The sequence below is a fragment of the Scyliorhinus torazame genome, chromosome 1 (assembly GCF_047496885.1).
Source record: "Scyliorhinus torazame isolate Kashiwa2021f chromosome 1, sScyTor2.1, whole genome shotgun sequence".
NCBI classification, from domain to species: Eukaryota; Metazoa; Chordata; class Chondrichthyes; order Carcharhiniformes; family Scyliorhinidae; genus Scyliorhinus; species Scyliorhinus torazame.
The window spans coordinates 353,644,060-353,658,881 of record NC_092707.1 but is presented as its reverse complement, the minus strand read 5'-3'; the positions used below and the strand labels follow the sequence as shown (position 1 = coordinate 353,658,881).

Here is a 14,822-nt window from a genome sequence, read left to right as displayed (position 1 = left end):
GGGAAGGGGTGGGTGATACGGGGAGGGGTGATGGGTCAAATGGAGGGACTGTTGATCCCTGCGTCACAGGAGATGCAAAATCCATGCTGGAGGGCCGTTGGGGAGCTGGAGTCTGAGACCTGGGAATGGGATTGAGGGGTGGGATTTAAAGCTTAAGGAGATGATTATACACCTGTGGAGGCGGGGTGTGTGTGCGGGGGGGGGGGGGGGGGGGTGGAGAAGTGGCGGCAGAGTGGTGGTGATGTGCTCCAGGAGAATAGCAAAGGGGGGTTGGTTGAGGGGCATAGGATTGAGATCAGGGCCTTGGTGATTGGAGGGATGCGGGGCCGGTTCAGGGTGTATGGAATGGTGCTGAGGTGTGGGGAGATCATGGGTCTCATGGGGAAGGCCGGGGATGTTGGACGGATTGATCTGGAGGTCATCTGGGCAGGCAGGCTAGATCCGGGTTGAAGGCGTAAAAATGCTCAGCTCCTGGATCTGGCCATCCTTGCCTGGATGTATCTGCTGGGATGAGGCTGGGGAAAGGAATAATTCTATTAGCACACTCCTAGATGAGCATAATTTTTTTTCAAAATGGTGTATGATGATCCCAAGCACTTCTGGAGTATTTACATCATACATTCAATTCGAAGAGCAGATCATAGAATAATGTTTAATAAATAGTTTACATACCATGAGAATTTTAAAATATATAATTTGTATTAAATATGACTGGGATGCTAGAATCTTGTTTTGCATTATCTGTGACTTTTCCAGTCAATCTTTATTTAGCCTTCATTTTATTCAATACAGTTACAGACACAGTGATGGATAGACAAGAATGCTCCGGCTTGGCAGTAAATTCTTTCAGAGCAACAACCATGAGTAGAACAGAGGGTAAATGTGGAGAAATTGGGATGGGATGCGGAGGGCATTCTTTCTGAGTACTTGGTTAAATTTTTCATGGGATTATAGTGGAAGCTGATACAGCTAGCCAATTGCAGCCAGCACTTTGCATTGTTGTAGGATGTGTACCAGCACTCCATTTATATTGTCGAGCTGCTTCCAGAGATTGAGCCCCAACCGCCAATATACGTTTCTTGGAGGCCCCCGGCAGGCAGATGTAAATGGGCAGCTCCTGCTGACTCAGATGCTGCAGACTCACTGATTTCTTTCATTGAAGGGGAAACCTGAAGAAATGAAATTTGGAGCGTTTGTGTCCATTCTTTCAGCATTGCAAATGTTTGCTCTCAATCTGTCTCACAAGGTCAGCATTCATGTCAGCAACACCCTGGGCCTCCTCGCTTCGTGTGGACGGTGTTCTGAAATTCAAGTTGCTTCCGTATTGGCCTGAGCGGAAGGCTTGTGGGCCTTGTGTGCCCAGCAACGAACCCCCCCCCCCCCCCACCCCCCACTCGAGTAAAGCCTTCACTACCAAATAAGCCTCCCTTTTGAGAACCATGTAAAAGCTGCTGTCGACATGCCGCACATCCGGAATATTCACTTGAGCCAAAAACATTTTTTCACTTGATGTCAGTTTTGCGTTATCTGCGGTTTTCAGTATAATTAATAAATTGCTCTGATTCTCCCAGCACCTCTAATTAGCAGCAGTGTGAATCTTATTGTTTGACCACATCTCGAAGGCCTTGCTCCCCTTCCCCCATCCTGCTCAGATTGCCTGAGGCTGCAGAATGCCATTCGCAATGAATTTGCTTTTCAAATCTCTAGTGGCAGATTCCTGCAGAACCTTTATGCCTGGCAGTGCTGTCAGGGAAACTTGATGTCCCAGCACATTCCCATCTAGCACATTGGTGCTGCTTGGAGCAAATGCCTCTTTAAGCTGTAAATTTGGCCTCCAGAGGGGGCGTGGGGAGGAAAGATTCTTATTCATAACCTATCCAGCCTGTTGCAGTTCAGATCAGACGGGTGTAGTTGCCTCAACCCTTGATGTTCTCGGAACAGATTAAAAAAAAATAATTGCACAGTTTTAGAACTCAGGTGCGGCTGAGGAAAGGTACTGCAAAAAAACTCTGCAGGCTTGAGTTAGAGGAAAGCTGATCCATTCTGCTTCAGATTGCTATTTAACAGCCCCCCGCTTGTATAGATGTGGAATGCAGACAGGACCAGGCATGTCTGTGATGGCCTCGCCTCTCTCCTGTGACTATAGCACGATGCCTGGGATCACACATGAAGAATGGATGCTTAAGGAAGGTTGCAGAATTACCCAGTGTTCTTTAGAGCCTTACTAAGGATGAGGAGAAAGCTGGAGCAAAAAGGAGGGTAAACATTAATATATTTATTTCATGGAAGGCAGGCATCACTGGAAAGGCCAGCATTTGTTGTGCATCCCTAACTATCCTTGAACCAAGTTGATTAACTAGGTGATGCACGATCAATTACACAAAGACGAGAGTAGGATGTAATCGAGGCTTTATTACACTGAGATGTGTGGCCTCCTACAGCAGCTGACGAAATGGCTGCTGTACTGGGAGCACACATATTTATACTCCGCCTACTGGGCAGAACCAGCAGGCAGGGATCTATCCCCGTACCTGTAGTACAGGGGATCCTCATTCATGAGCGATGAGCTGCGCCAGTACCTGATCAACAGGGGCATTGCCTCGAGCAGGACGACCAGCTACAACCCCAGGGGAAACAGGCAGGTGGAGAGGCAGAATGGGACGGTCTGGAGGGCCGTCCAGCTGGCCCTACGGTCCAGAACTCTCCCGGCCTCCCGCTGGCAGGAGGTCCTCCCCGACGCACTTCACTCCATTCGGTCGCTCCTGTGCACCGCGAGAATGAAACCCCCCATGAACGTCTCTTTGCCTTCCCTAGGAAGTCCACCTCCGGGGTTTCGCTCACGACATGGCTGGCAGCTCCAGGACCTGTCCTTACTGTAAAGCACCTATATCAATATCCTATATATACAATATACATCAGTGGTGACTACCACATTCACCCCCTGTTAAGAAAATGAGTCCGGCGGGGGTGGTGGAGAACTATATACAGAAAGTTGTGTTTTAAAAGTACAGATAATGTTACAAATTCAGGCGGCCCGGTGCCTCGATCTGGCGTTGAGAGCGCCGCAGTGCTCGTGGCAACTCCGGCATCGGCTTGGTCTTCGGTGACTCCGGGAGCGTGTCGAAATCCTCTTCATCCCCGGGTGTGAGCAAGGGGAGGATGGATTGAGCGGGGGCTGCAGTGGGGTGCGCCAGGGCAGGAGAGGGTGGCGCCGGGGCGGGGGGGGGGGTTTTGGAACCTGCCGGTGCCAGGACCCTGAGGGAGACTGTGTCTCGGTGGCCGTCGGGGTACGCTACGTAGGCGTACTGTGAGTTGGCGTGAAGTACCTGTACCCTCTCAACCAACGGGTCCGCCTTGTGGAGTCGAACGTGCCTACGGAGGAGAACGGGTCCTGGGGCTGCCAGCCATGTCGGGAGCGTAACCCCGGAGGTGGACTTCCTGGGGAAGGCAAAGAGACGTTCATGGGGGGTTTCATTCTCGCGGTGCACAGGAGCGACCGAATGGAGTGAAGTGCGTCGGGGAGGACCTCCTGCCAGCGGGAGGCCGGGAGATTTCTGGACCGTAGGGCCAGCTGGACGGCCCTCCAGACCGTCCCATTCTGCCTCTCCACCTGCCCGTTTCCCCTGGGGTTGTAGCTGGTTGTCCTGCTCGAGGCAATGCCCCTGTTGAGCAGGTACTGGCGCAGCTCATCGCTCATGAATGAGGATCGCCGGTCGCTGTGGACATAGGCGGGGAAGACGAACAGAGCGAAGATGGTGTTGAGGGCTTTGATGACGGTGGCAGATGTCATGTCGGGGCATGGGACAGCAAAGGGGAATCAGGAATATTCATCGACCACACTGAGAAAGTACGTGTTGCGGTCGGTGGGGGGAGGGGCCCTTTGAAGTCCACGCTGAGGCATTCAAAGGGGCGGGAGGCCTTCACCAGGCGCGCACGGTCTGGCTGGTAGAAGTGCGGTTTACACTCCGCACAGACCTGGCAGTCTCTGGTGTTCGCCCTGACTTCCTCGATGGAGTAGGGCAGGTTGCGGGCCTTGATGAAATGGTAAAAACGTGTGACCTCTGGGTGACAGAGGTTGTCGTGCAGGGTCCGGAGTCGGTCCACTTGTGCACTGGTGCATGTACCTCGGGATAGGGCATTAGGGGGCTCGTTGAGCTTACCGGGGCGATACAAAATCTCGTAATTGTAGGTGGAGAGCTCGATCCTCCACCTCAAGATTTTATCGTTTTTGATCTTGCCCCGCTGTGTGTTATTAAACATGAAGGCAACCGACCGTTGGTCAGTGAGGAGAGTGAATCTCCTGCCGGCCAGGTAATGCCTCCTATGCCACACAGCTTCAACGATGGCTTGGGTCTCTTTTTCGACGGAAGAGTGCCGAATTTTGGAGGCATGGAGGGTACGGGAAAAGAATGCCACGGGCCTGCCTGCCTGGTTGAGGGTGGCGGCCAGAGTGACGTCTAATGCATCGCTCTCGACTTGATACGGTTGAAGGCCTGGTGAGCCTCGGCCGTCAGAGGAAAAACAGCGGATTGAATGAGTGGGCGCGCCTTGTCCGCATAGTTGGGGACCCACTGGGCGTAATACAAAAAGAACCCCAGGCATCGTTTGAGGGCCTTGGGGCAGTGGGGGAGGGGGAGTTCCATGAGGCGGCGCATGCGATCGGGGTCGGGCCCCAGAATTCTGTTCTGGACCATATAGCCGAGGATGGCTAAAGAGTTTGTGCTGAACACGCACTTCTCCTTGTTATACCTGAGGTTGAGGAGAGTGGCGGTGTGGAGAAATTTGGCAAGGTTGGCGTCATGGTCCTGCTGATCGTGGCAGCAGATGGTGACATTGTCCAGGTACGGGAAAGTGGCCCGCAGCCCGTACCGGTCAATCAGTCGGTCCATCTCCCGTTGGAAGACCGAGACCCCGTTGGTGACGCCGAAGGGAACCCTAAGAAAGTGTTAAAGGCGGCCGTCTGCCTCAAACGTAGTGTATGGGCGGTCCGCCTTGCAGATGGGGAGCTGGTGGTAGGCAGATTTCAGGTCTACTGTTGAGAAGACCCGGTACTGTGCAATCTGATTGACCATATCAGATATGCGTGGGAGGGGATACGCCTCGAGCTGCATGTACCGATTGATGGTCTGACTGTAGTCAACGACCATCCTGTTTTTCTGCCCAGTTTTGACCACTACCACTTGGGCTCTCCAGGGGCTGTTGCTGGCCTCGATGATGCCTTCCCGAAGCAGCCGCTGGACGTCAGACCTGATGAAGATCCTGTTCTGGGCGCTGTACCGTCTGCTCCTGGTGGCGACGGGTTTGCAATCCGGGGTTAGGTTTGCAAAAAGGGAACGTGGGTCGACCTTAAGGGTCGCGAGGCCGCACACAGTAAGGGGTGGTAGTGACCTGCCGAATTTCAGGGTTAGGTTCTGGAGGTTGCACTGGAAGTCCAGGCCTAGTAGCAAGGCAGCGCAGAGGTTGGGGAGGACGTAGAGACGGAAGCCGCTGAACTCCACGCCCTGGACAGTGAGAGTGGCGATGCAGTACCCCTGCATCGCCACGGAGTGGGACCCGGAGGCCAGGGCGATTCTCTGGTTAGCGGAGTGTACCGCGAGGGAGCAGCGCCTTATCGTATCGGGGTGAATGAAGCTCTCAGTGCTCCCGGAGTCCAGCAGGCTTTAGAGTAGATGTACGAGGCAAGTTTTTTACAGAGAGGGTGGTGGGTGCCTGGAACTCGCTGCCGGAGGAGGTGGTGGAAGCAGGGACGATAGTGACATTTAAGGGGCATCTTGACAAATACATGAATAGGATGGGAATAGAGGGATACGGACCCAGGAAGTGTTGAAGATTGTAGGTTAGTCGGGCAGCATTGTCGGCACAAGCTTGAAGGGCCGAAGGGCCTGTTCATGTGCTGTACTTTTCTTTGTTCTTTGTTTGTTCAGGCAGATCTCGTGCCCGTTGACCTTCACTTTAGTTGAAGCAGTCGTGGGTTTGCGTGGTTGAGACTGGTCAATCATGGCCGAGGCGAGACGCGGCTGGTTGCAGGCGATGAACGGCCAGATGAGGTGCCCGACGGACATGGGTCCTGAGTCGGGTAAGATGGCGGCACCCACGGGCAACACGTGTTGTGGGGAAACAAGATGGCGGCACCCCTTGGCCGTGGGAGGAACAAGATGGCGGCGCCCACGGGCCGCACGGCAAGATGGTGGCGTCCACTGGTCGCACGTGGTCCGAGGAGGGGAAGATGGCGGCGCCCACTGGCTGCACGTGGGGGGTGCCGGGGCAATAGCGGCGATTGATCGGGTCGGCACACTGCAGCGAAATGTCCCTTCATGCCACAGGCCTTGCAGAGGGTGCTCTGCGCCAGGCAGCACTGTCGGGGGTGTTTTGACTGCCCACAGAAGTAGCATTTGGGCCCCCAGGGTTTGTTGGCTGCTGGGCGGCACAGGCGGTGATTGGCTGAGGGCGGTCTCTGATGGGGTCCACGATGGGGCGGCCGTCTGCGGAGTCCACAATTCACAGGGTAGGTGGGCCGCGCGGTTGGGGGTATAGGCCTGAATGTTGCGTGATGCGACCATAAGTGAAAGCGCTAGTTTTTTGGTTGCCGCGAGGTCGAGCGTGGCCCCTCTAAGAGGCGCTGGTGGAAGTAGTCAGATCCTATGCCCGTAACAAATGCGTCTCATTAGCAAATTCGAGTGTTCCGTGGCTGAAACGGCCTGACAGTCACAGTCTCTAACTAGGGGGAGCAGGGCGCGCCAGAAATCTTCCACCGACTCACCGGGAAGCTGACGCCGCGTGGGGAGGAGGTGCCTGGCGTAGAGTGTGTTAGTCCGCTGAGCGTAGTTTTCCTTCAGTAGCGCCATGGCCTCTGCGTAGGTCGGCGCGTCCTGGACAAGTGGAAAGACGTTGGAGCTCAGCCGCGTGTTAAGGATCTGGAGCTTCTGTGCTTCTGGAATTTCGTCTGGCGCAGACCCGGTGTACGCTTCAAAACAGGCTAGCCAATGTTCAAAGTCCTTTTTTGGCGTTGTCTGCTTGCAGATGCAGCTGCAGGCGATCCGGCTTGATGCAGAGGTCCATCTTCTGAAAAACTCAGTGTAATAAATTGATGCACGATCAATTACACAAAGACGAGAGTAGGATGTAATCGAGGCTTTATCACACTGAGATGTGTGGCCTCCTACAGCAGCTGACGAAATGGCTGCTGTACTGGGAGCACACATATTTATACTCCGCCCACTGGGTAGAGCCAGCAGGCAGGGATCTACCCCCGTAACTGTAATACAGGGGCCTTACCGTAAAGCACCTATATCAACATCCTATATATACAATATATACATCAGTGGTGACTACCACACTAGGATGCCTTCAGGTTAACCAAATCTGGAGTCACATGTAGGCCTGACCATAGAACATAGAACATAGAACTGTACAGCACAGTACAGGCCCTTCGATGTTGTGCCGAACTAGTCTGAAACTAAGATCAAATCAACCTACTCCCAATCATTCTAGTGCACTCCATATGCCGATCCAGTAACCGCTTGAAAGTTCAGAAAGTGTCCGACTCCACTACCATAGCTGGGAGTGCATTCCATGCCCCAACCACTCTCTGAGTAAAGAACCGACCTCTGCCATCCCTCCTATATCTTCCACCATGAACCTTATAGTTATGCCCCCTTGTAACAGCTACATCCACCCGAGGAAAAAGTCGCTGAACATCCACTCTATCTATCCCTCTCGTCATCTTATACACCTCAATTAAGTCACCTCTCATCCTCCTTCGCTCCAATGAGAAAAGCCCTAGCTCCCTCAACCTTTCCTCAGAAGGCAGCATCCTGGTAAATCTCCTTTGCATCCTTTCCAATGCTTCCACATCCTTCCTATAATGAGGTGACCAGAACTGCACACAATACTCCAAATGTGGTCTAACCAAGGTCCTGTACAGTTGCAGCATAACCTCACGGCTCTTAAACTCAATCCCCCTGTTAATAAATGCTAACATACTATAGGCTTTCTTCACGGCTCTATCCACTTGGGTGGCAACTTTCAGAGACCTATGGACATGAACTCCGAGATCTCTCTGCTCCTCCACATTCTTCAGAACCCTGCCGTTAACCATGTAATCCGCATTCAAATTTGTCCCACCAAAATGAATCACCTCACACTTATCAGTGTTAAACTCCATCTGCCACTTTTCAGCCGAGCTCTGCAGTCTATCAATGTGTCTTTGCAGCCTACAACAGCCCTCCACATTATCCACTACTCCACCAATCTTGGTGTCATCAGCAGATTTACTAACCCAACCTTCAACTCCATCATCCAAGTCATTGATAAAAATCACAAATAGCAGAGGACCCAGCACTGATCCCTGTGGTACACCGCTGGTGACTGGGTCCCAGGTTGAAAATTTACCATCTACAACCACCCTCTGTCTTCTATGTGACAGTCAGTTACTGATCCAATCAGCCAAATTTCCCTCTATGCCATGCCTCCTTACTTTCTGCATGAGCCGACCATGGGGCACCTTATCAAATGCCTTACTAAAATCCATGTATACGACATCAACTGCTCTACCTTCATCTGTGTACTTCCGTACCTCCTCAAAGAGTACAATCAAACTTGTGAGGCAAGACTTACCCCTGACAAATCCATGCTGACTATCCTGCATTAAGCTGTATCTTTCCAAGTGATCATAAATCCTATCCCTCAGGACCCTTTCCAATTATTTACCGATGACCAAAGTGAGACTAATCGGCCTATAATTCCCAGGGTTATACCTATGCCCTTTCTTGAACAAGGGGACAACATTCGCCTCTCTCCAGTCTTCTGGCACTATTCCTGTAGACAGTGAGGACTTAAAGAACATAGCCAAAGGCTCTGCAATATCATCCCTCACCTCCCAAAAAATCCTAGGATATATCCCATCAGGCCCAGGGGACTTATCAATCCTCAGGCTTCTCAAAGTTTCTAAAACATCTTCCTTCCGAATATCTACCTCCTCCAGCCTACCAGCCTGTATCGCACTGTCCTCCTCAACAACATGGCCCCTCTCCTTTGTGAACACTGAAGAAAAGTATTCATTTAGGGCCTCTCCTATATCTTCAGACTCCATGCACACTTTCCCACTACTGTCCTTGACCGGCCCTAACTTCACCTTGGTCGTTCTTTTATTCCTCACATAAGTGCAAAAAGTCTTGGGGTTTTCCTTGATCCTACCCGCCAAGGACTTCTCATGCCCCCTCCTAGCTCTCCTAAGCCCTTTCTTGAGCTCTTTCCTAGCCATCTTGTATCCCTCAAGTGCCCTAACTGAACCTTGTTTTCTCATCCTTACATAAGCCCCCTTCTTCCTCTTGACAAGACATTCAACCTCTTTTGTAATCCATGGTTCCCTCATTCGACCATTTCCTCCCTGCCTGACAGGGACATACATATCAAGGACACGCAGTATTTGCTCCTTGAACAAGCTCCACATCTCAATTGTGCCTATCCCTGACAGTTCCTGTTTCCATCTTATGCTCCCCAACTCTTGCCTAATCGCATTGTAGTCACCCTTCCCCAGTTATAAACCTTGCCCTGCCGTATGTTCCTATCTTTCTCCATTGCTATTGTGAAAGTCACCGAATTGTGGTCACTATCTCCAAAGTATTCTCCCACAACCAAATCTAACACTTGGCCCGGTTCATTACCCAGTACCAAATCCAATGTGGCCCCGCCTCTTGGCGGTCTATCCACATATTGTGTGAGGAAACCCTCCTGCACACACTGGATAAAAACAGCCCCATCCAAACTATTTGAATTATAGTGGTTCCAATCAATATTTGGGAAGTTAATGTCACCCATGATAACTACCCTGTGACTACCGCACCTATCCAAAATCTCCATTGCAATCTTTTCCTCCACATCTCTGTTACTGTTTGGGGGCCTATAGAAAACTCCTAACAAAGTGACCGCTCCTTTCCTATTTCTAACTTCAGCCCACACTACCTCGGTAGACAGATCGTCCTCAAACTGCCTTTCTGCAGCCATTATACTATCCTTGATTAACAATGCTACTCCTCCACCTCTTTTACCACCTTCCCTAATCTTACTGAAACATCTAAACCCCGGAACCTCCGACAACTATTCCTGCCCCTGTTCTATCCATGTCTCCGTAATGGCCACAACATCGTAGTCCCAGGTACCAATCCATGCTTCAAGCTCACCAACCTTATTCCTGATGCTCCTCGCATTGAAGTAGACACATTTCAAATCACCTTCATGCCTGCAGGTCCACTCTTGTGACCTTGGTACCTTCATCAGTACTGCACTACCCTCAACTTCGTGAACTCCAGCAACGCTATCTCCTGGGCTACAAATCAGTTTCCAATCCCCCTGCCAAATTTGTTTAAACCCCCCCGAAGAGCTGTAGCAAATTTCCCTCCCAGGATATTGGTGCCCCTCTGGTTCAGGTGTAACCCATCCTGTTTGTACAGGTCCCACCTTCCCCAGAATGTGCTCCAATTATCCAAGTAACTGAAACCCTCCATCCTACACCATCCCTGTAGCCACATGTTAAACTTCACTCTCTCCCTGTTCCTCACCTCGCTAGCACGTGGCACTGGCAACAAACCAGGGATTACAACACGGTCTGTCCTAGCTCTCAGCTTCCACCCTAGCTCCCTGAATTTCTGTTTTACATCCCCGTCCCTTTTCCTACCTATGTCGTTGGTATCGATGTGTACCACGACTTGTGGCTGCTCCCCCTCCCCCTTAATGATCCTGAAAACACGATCAGAGCCGTCACAGGCCTTGGCACCCGGGAGGCAACACACCAACCGTGAGCCTCTATCATTGCCACAGAACCGCCTATCTGTACCTCTAACTATAGGATCTCCAATAGCTAATGCTCTCCTGCTCTCCCCCTTCCCTTCTGAGCCACAGGCACAGACTCAGTGCCAGAGACCTGGTCACCATGGCTTACCTCTGGTAGGTCGTCCCTGTCATGTGTGAGTACCTTTAAGAAATGGGTGTTTAAGAAATGTACCTTTAAGAAATGGAGCTGCTCATGTTACTGGAGTGATGTCAGAGTGTGGGTGGAGCTGAGCTCTACTTCTGCTTTTTAGTTTCAGTTTGAGAAAAAGCTTGGGTGTGTCTGTGTTTTTCAGTGAGCTGCATCTGACGTTCAAACAAAAAGCTTTACTGTTGATCTCTGCCATCCAAAGACTATCTATGGATCATTTGGTGAACCCAGAATTGTAAAAGGTCTCAGTATTGAATGTAAACCTAATGTGCTCCTGTTTGAAGGTTTGTTAAGTCTTTTGGATGTTAAAAGGACAGCTTACAGGGTTACTTAGTGTTGTAGTCTTTGGGGTTGTATTTGAATTAATGGTTGCTTAAATGTTCACTGTTTGCTTTTAAAGGGTTAACTTGCGTTCATAGAATAAACATTGCTTTGTTTTAAAGAAATACTTGTCCATTTTCTGCTGTACCACACCGAGTGGGCCGTATGCTCCCCATACCACAATCTATTAAAAGTTGTGGGTCAGGTGAACTCCATGATACACTTTGAGGTTCTCTAAACCCTGGCCCATAACAGTCCCCCTCAACAGTGTCCAAAACTGTTATTGAGGGGAACAACCGCTGGGGATCCCTGCACTGACTACATCCCTGTAGCTTCTATCTATAACCGACTCTGTCTCCCGAATGATCCTTAGTTCATCCAACTCCAGCTGCAGTTCGCTAACACAGTCTTTGAGGAGCTGTAGATGGGTGCACTTCCTGCAGGTGAACTCAGCAGGGCCACTGATGGCATCCTTCACCTCGAACATCCTGCAGCAGGAACATTGCACTGCCCTCTCTGCCATCCCTTCCATTTATCCACTTGACAATTACAGAGAGGAAAAAAAAGCTTACCTGATTTTCACACTCCCCGACAGCAGCTTTCAACTTGTCACCGCAGTCTATCCTCACTGAGAGCTCCTTCTAGTCGCAGTGACTGCACCTGAGGCAAATCACTCCCCGCAACAGCCAATCAGTGTTGCTGTTCTGCCACCCTCTGCAAGGGTGCGATTCAACTAATTGGGAACAAAGTCCCTTAGCGATCACATTTAGCCACGTGTTTCCTGATGCTCGCAGCACCAAGAAACACATGACTATACAAGACTTGAGTTGTACAAGGGGCCTCAGCGGGGAATGCGCGGCCAAGGCGGCACATAGCCCTGATTTGTACACTGGGGAGCTCCGCTGGCCAGAACTCCCCAGTGTAACAAGGGATCCCGAAGGGACCACCAACCCCCCCCCCCCCCCAGCCCGAACACAATATGGGAAGATACCAGGCCCCCTCCCTGCAGCCCCCCCCCCCCGCATCATCCCTGCCCAATCGCATGCGCACCAAAAATGCCAGCTTGTCATCTTAGCAGTGCCACCTGGGCAGTGCCAGACTGGTACACAGGTGGCACTGCCAGGGTGCTCAAGGTGGCATTGGTAGTGCCAGGGCACCACCCTTCCCAAAGGACTTTCAGCCAGTGGCCTCTGATCCGCTGGGAGACCTCCACAAGTATCATTCCCTATTTGTGGCGACCAGCACCAAACAGCACTTGCCCGAGATCTCCAAGGCAAAGGGGATAGACCCCAAAGCCTCAGGTACCTCGTGAATCTGCACATTAAAGTCAGACTTGCTGTCTTGCTTTAATATAGGATCTGATAGAAACATATAAAATTATGAAGGGAATAGATAGGATAGATGCGAGCTGGTTGTTTCCACTGGCGGGTGAAAGCAGAACTAGGGGCATAGCCTCAAAATAAGGGAAAGTAGATTTAGGACTGAGCTTAGGAGGAACTTCTTCATCCAAAGGGTTGTGAATCTATGGAATTCCCTTCCCAGTGAAGATGTTGAGGCCCCTTTATTAAATGTTTTCAAGATAAAGATAGATAGTTTTTTGAAGATTCAAGGAATAAAGGGTTATGGTGTTAGAGCGGGAAAGTGGATCTGTGTCCACAAAAGATCAGCCATGATCTCATTGAATACCAGAGCAGGCTCGAAGGGCCAGATGGCCTACTCCTGCTCCTAGTTCTTATGTTCTTATATGCAGATTTGACAAAAAGTTACTCTGCCCACAATGGGTGGGATTTACATCGGGTTAGACTTTGCTAGGCGTTGCGCGCCGGGTAGATACCGGGAGTGGGGTCTCCCGGCTTTTATTGGCCACGTTGGTCCGTGGCGAGCTAACTTTCAGGTGCAGCATGGCAATTGGATCGCGCCCCATGTCTCTACAAGATAAGGATGGCAGATTCCCTTCCCTAAAGGATATTAGTGGAACCAGGTGGTTTTATACAATAATTGGCAATAGTTTCATGGTCACCATGGGCGGGATTCTCCGAGCCTTCGCGCCAAAATCGCGATCGGCGCAGGGGACGAGAATGGGCGTCAAACCCGAGATCGGATCCGATGAACCTCCCATGATTCTCTGGTCCCCAGAGAATCGCTGCGAATCACGTGTGGTCTACGCGGCGTCGGTCGGGGGCCATTGAAAGAGGCCCCGCGCCGATTCTCCGGGGACAACTGGCTGAGTTCCCGACGGCGTGGGTCTCTCATGGTCCCATCCGTCAGGAACTCGGCGTGGCAGCTGAGGACTCAGTCCGTGGCCGCCCTGGTGGGCGGGCGGGGGGATTCTTCACCGGGGGGCCTCCAGGACGGCCAGGCTACCGATCGGGGGTCACCGATCCGCGGGCGTGTGCGATCTCGGGGGGGGGGGGGTGGGGGCCTATCTTCATGGTGCCGGTCCGCAGTGTGGGTCCACCGTTTTGCGCGGACCCCCAACCGGAAGTGCAGGGCCCCATATCGGCAGCCGGAGCTGCGAGGAGCAGTGATTCACCCGCGTTCTTTCACGGGCGTGGGGGACATAGCCCATATTGGAGAATACCGCCACATATCTTTCAGTTCCAGATTTTTAAAATTAATTAATTGAATTTAAATTCCACCAGCTGCCAAGATGGGATTTGAACCCATGTCCCCTCGAGCATTAGCCTGGCCTTCTGGATTAGTAGTCCAGTGGCATTACCACTTCATCACCCTGGCATTGAAACCGTGCCCTAAATCAATGGAATTTCTGAATTAGTCTTCCTTGCTTCTACCCATGTCTCTTTTTCATTTCCTTGATAATAACTTGAGTTACTTTCAACAGAGGTCCCAAGATTTCTTTTCAATTGACATCCTTACACTCTGCATTGCTCTCTATCTGAGCTTTGTTATCTGCTTCTGGCCCCTGTCAATGGCAAGTCAGTAATTCCACAAGGAAATATAGAGATTTGAAGATTCGATTTACTTTCAATGCCTTCAGCATTAACTATCCTAATTAATTTAGTTGTTTTGCCAGATTTATGCTTCCAAATGACAAACATGTTGATATTAGAAATGGAGTTGTGTGCTTGCTCCATCGGCGGACTGGCGAACTCCTGATCCAAATAAACACAAGTTGAGTATCTTTTCACCTGATAGATGATGACTTGTGGCCTAAGAAGATTTAGGTAAAGAACTTTAAATAAAATGATTCCTCCCTCTCTGGAAAAGGTTGAACAGCAAATGTTATTGTTTTGATCTATTCTTTTCCTCCTTAACAGCAAGCAAAGTGGATCACATATTCTTAAACTGCCTGAGGGATACGTGCTGAATATTTCATAAAGGGTTACAGGGTGGAATTTTCCAATATTTTCTCAAAGTGTTGGTTTCAGCAAAAGACCCGGAGAGAATCCCGTTGGTATCGTTGGCGAGAAAATTCGAAATACATTCAGCCACTTGGTGAAATTTTTTTCCACGAGTATAAGGTGGCCCACCCCTGATTCGCTTGCCTGCAGTTACTTCAGCT

At 50.8% G+C, this 14,822-nt stretch overlaps 1 long non-coding RNA gene across 1 annotated transcript in view; it reads right to left on the bottom strand.

Annotated features, from left to right (window-relative positions):
* LOC140407855 (uncharacterized) overlaps positions 1–14,822 on the bottom strand; it is a 117,040-nt gene that overhangs the window by 24,426 nt on the left and 77,792 nt on the right. The gene's annotated exons all lie outside the window — the stretch shown is intronic.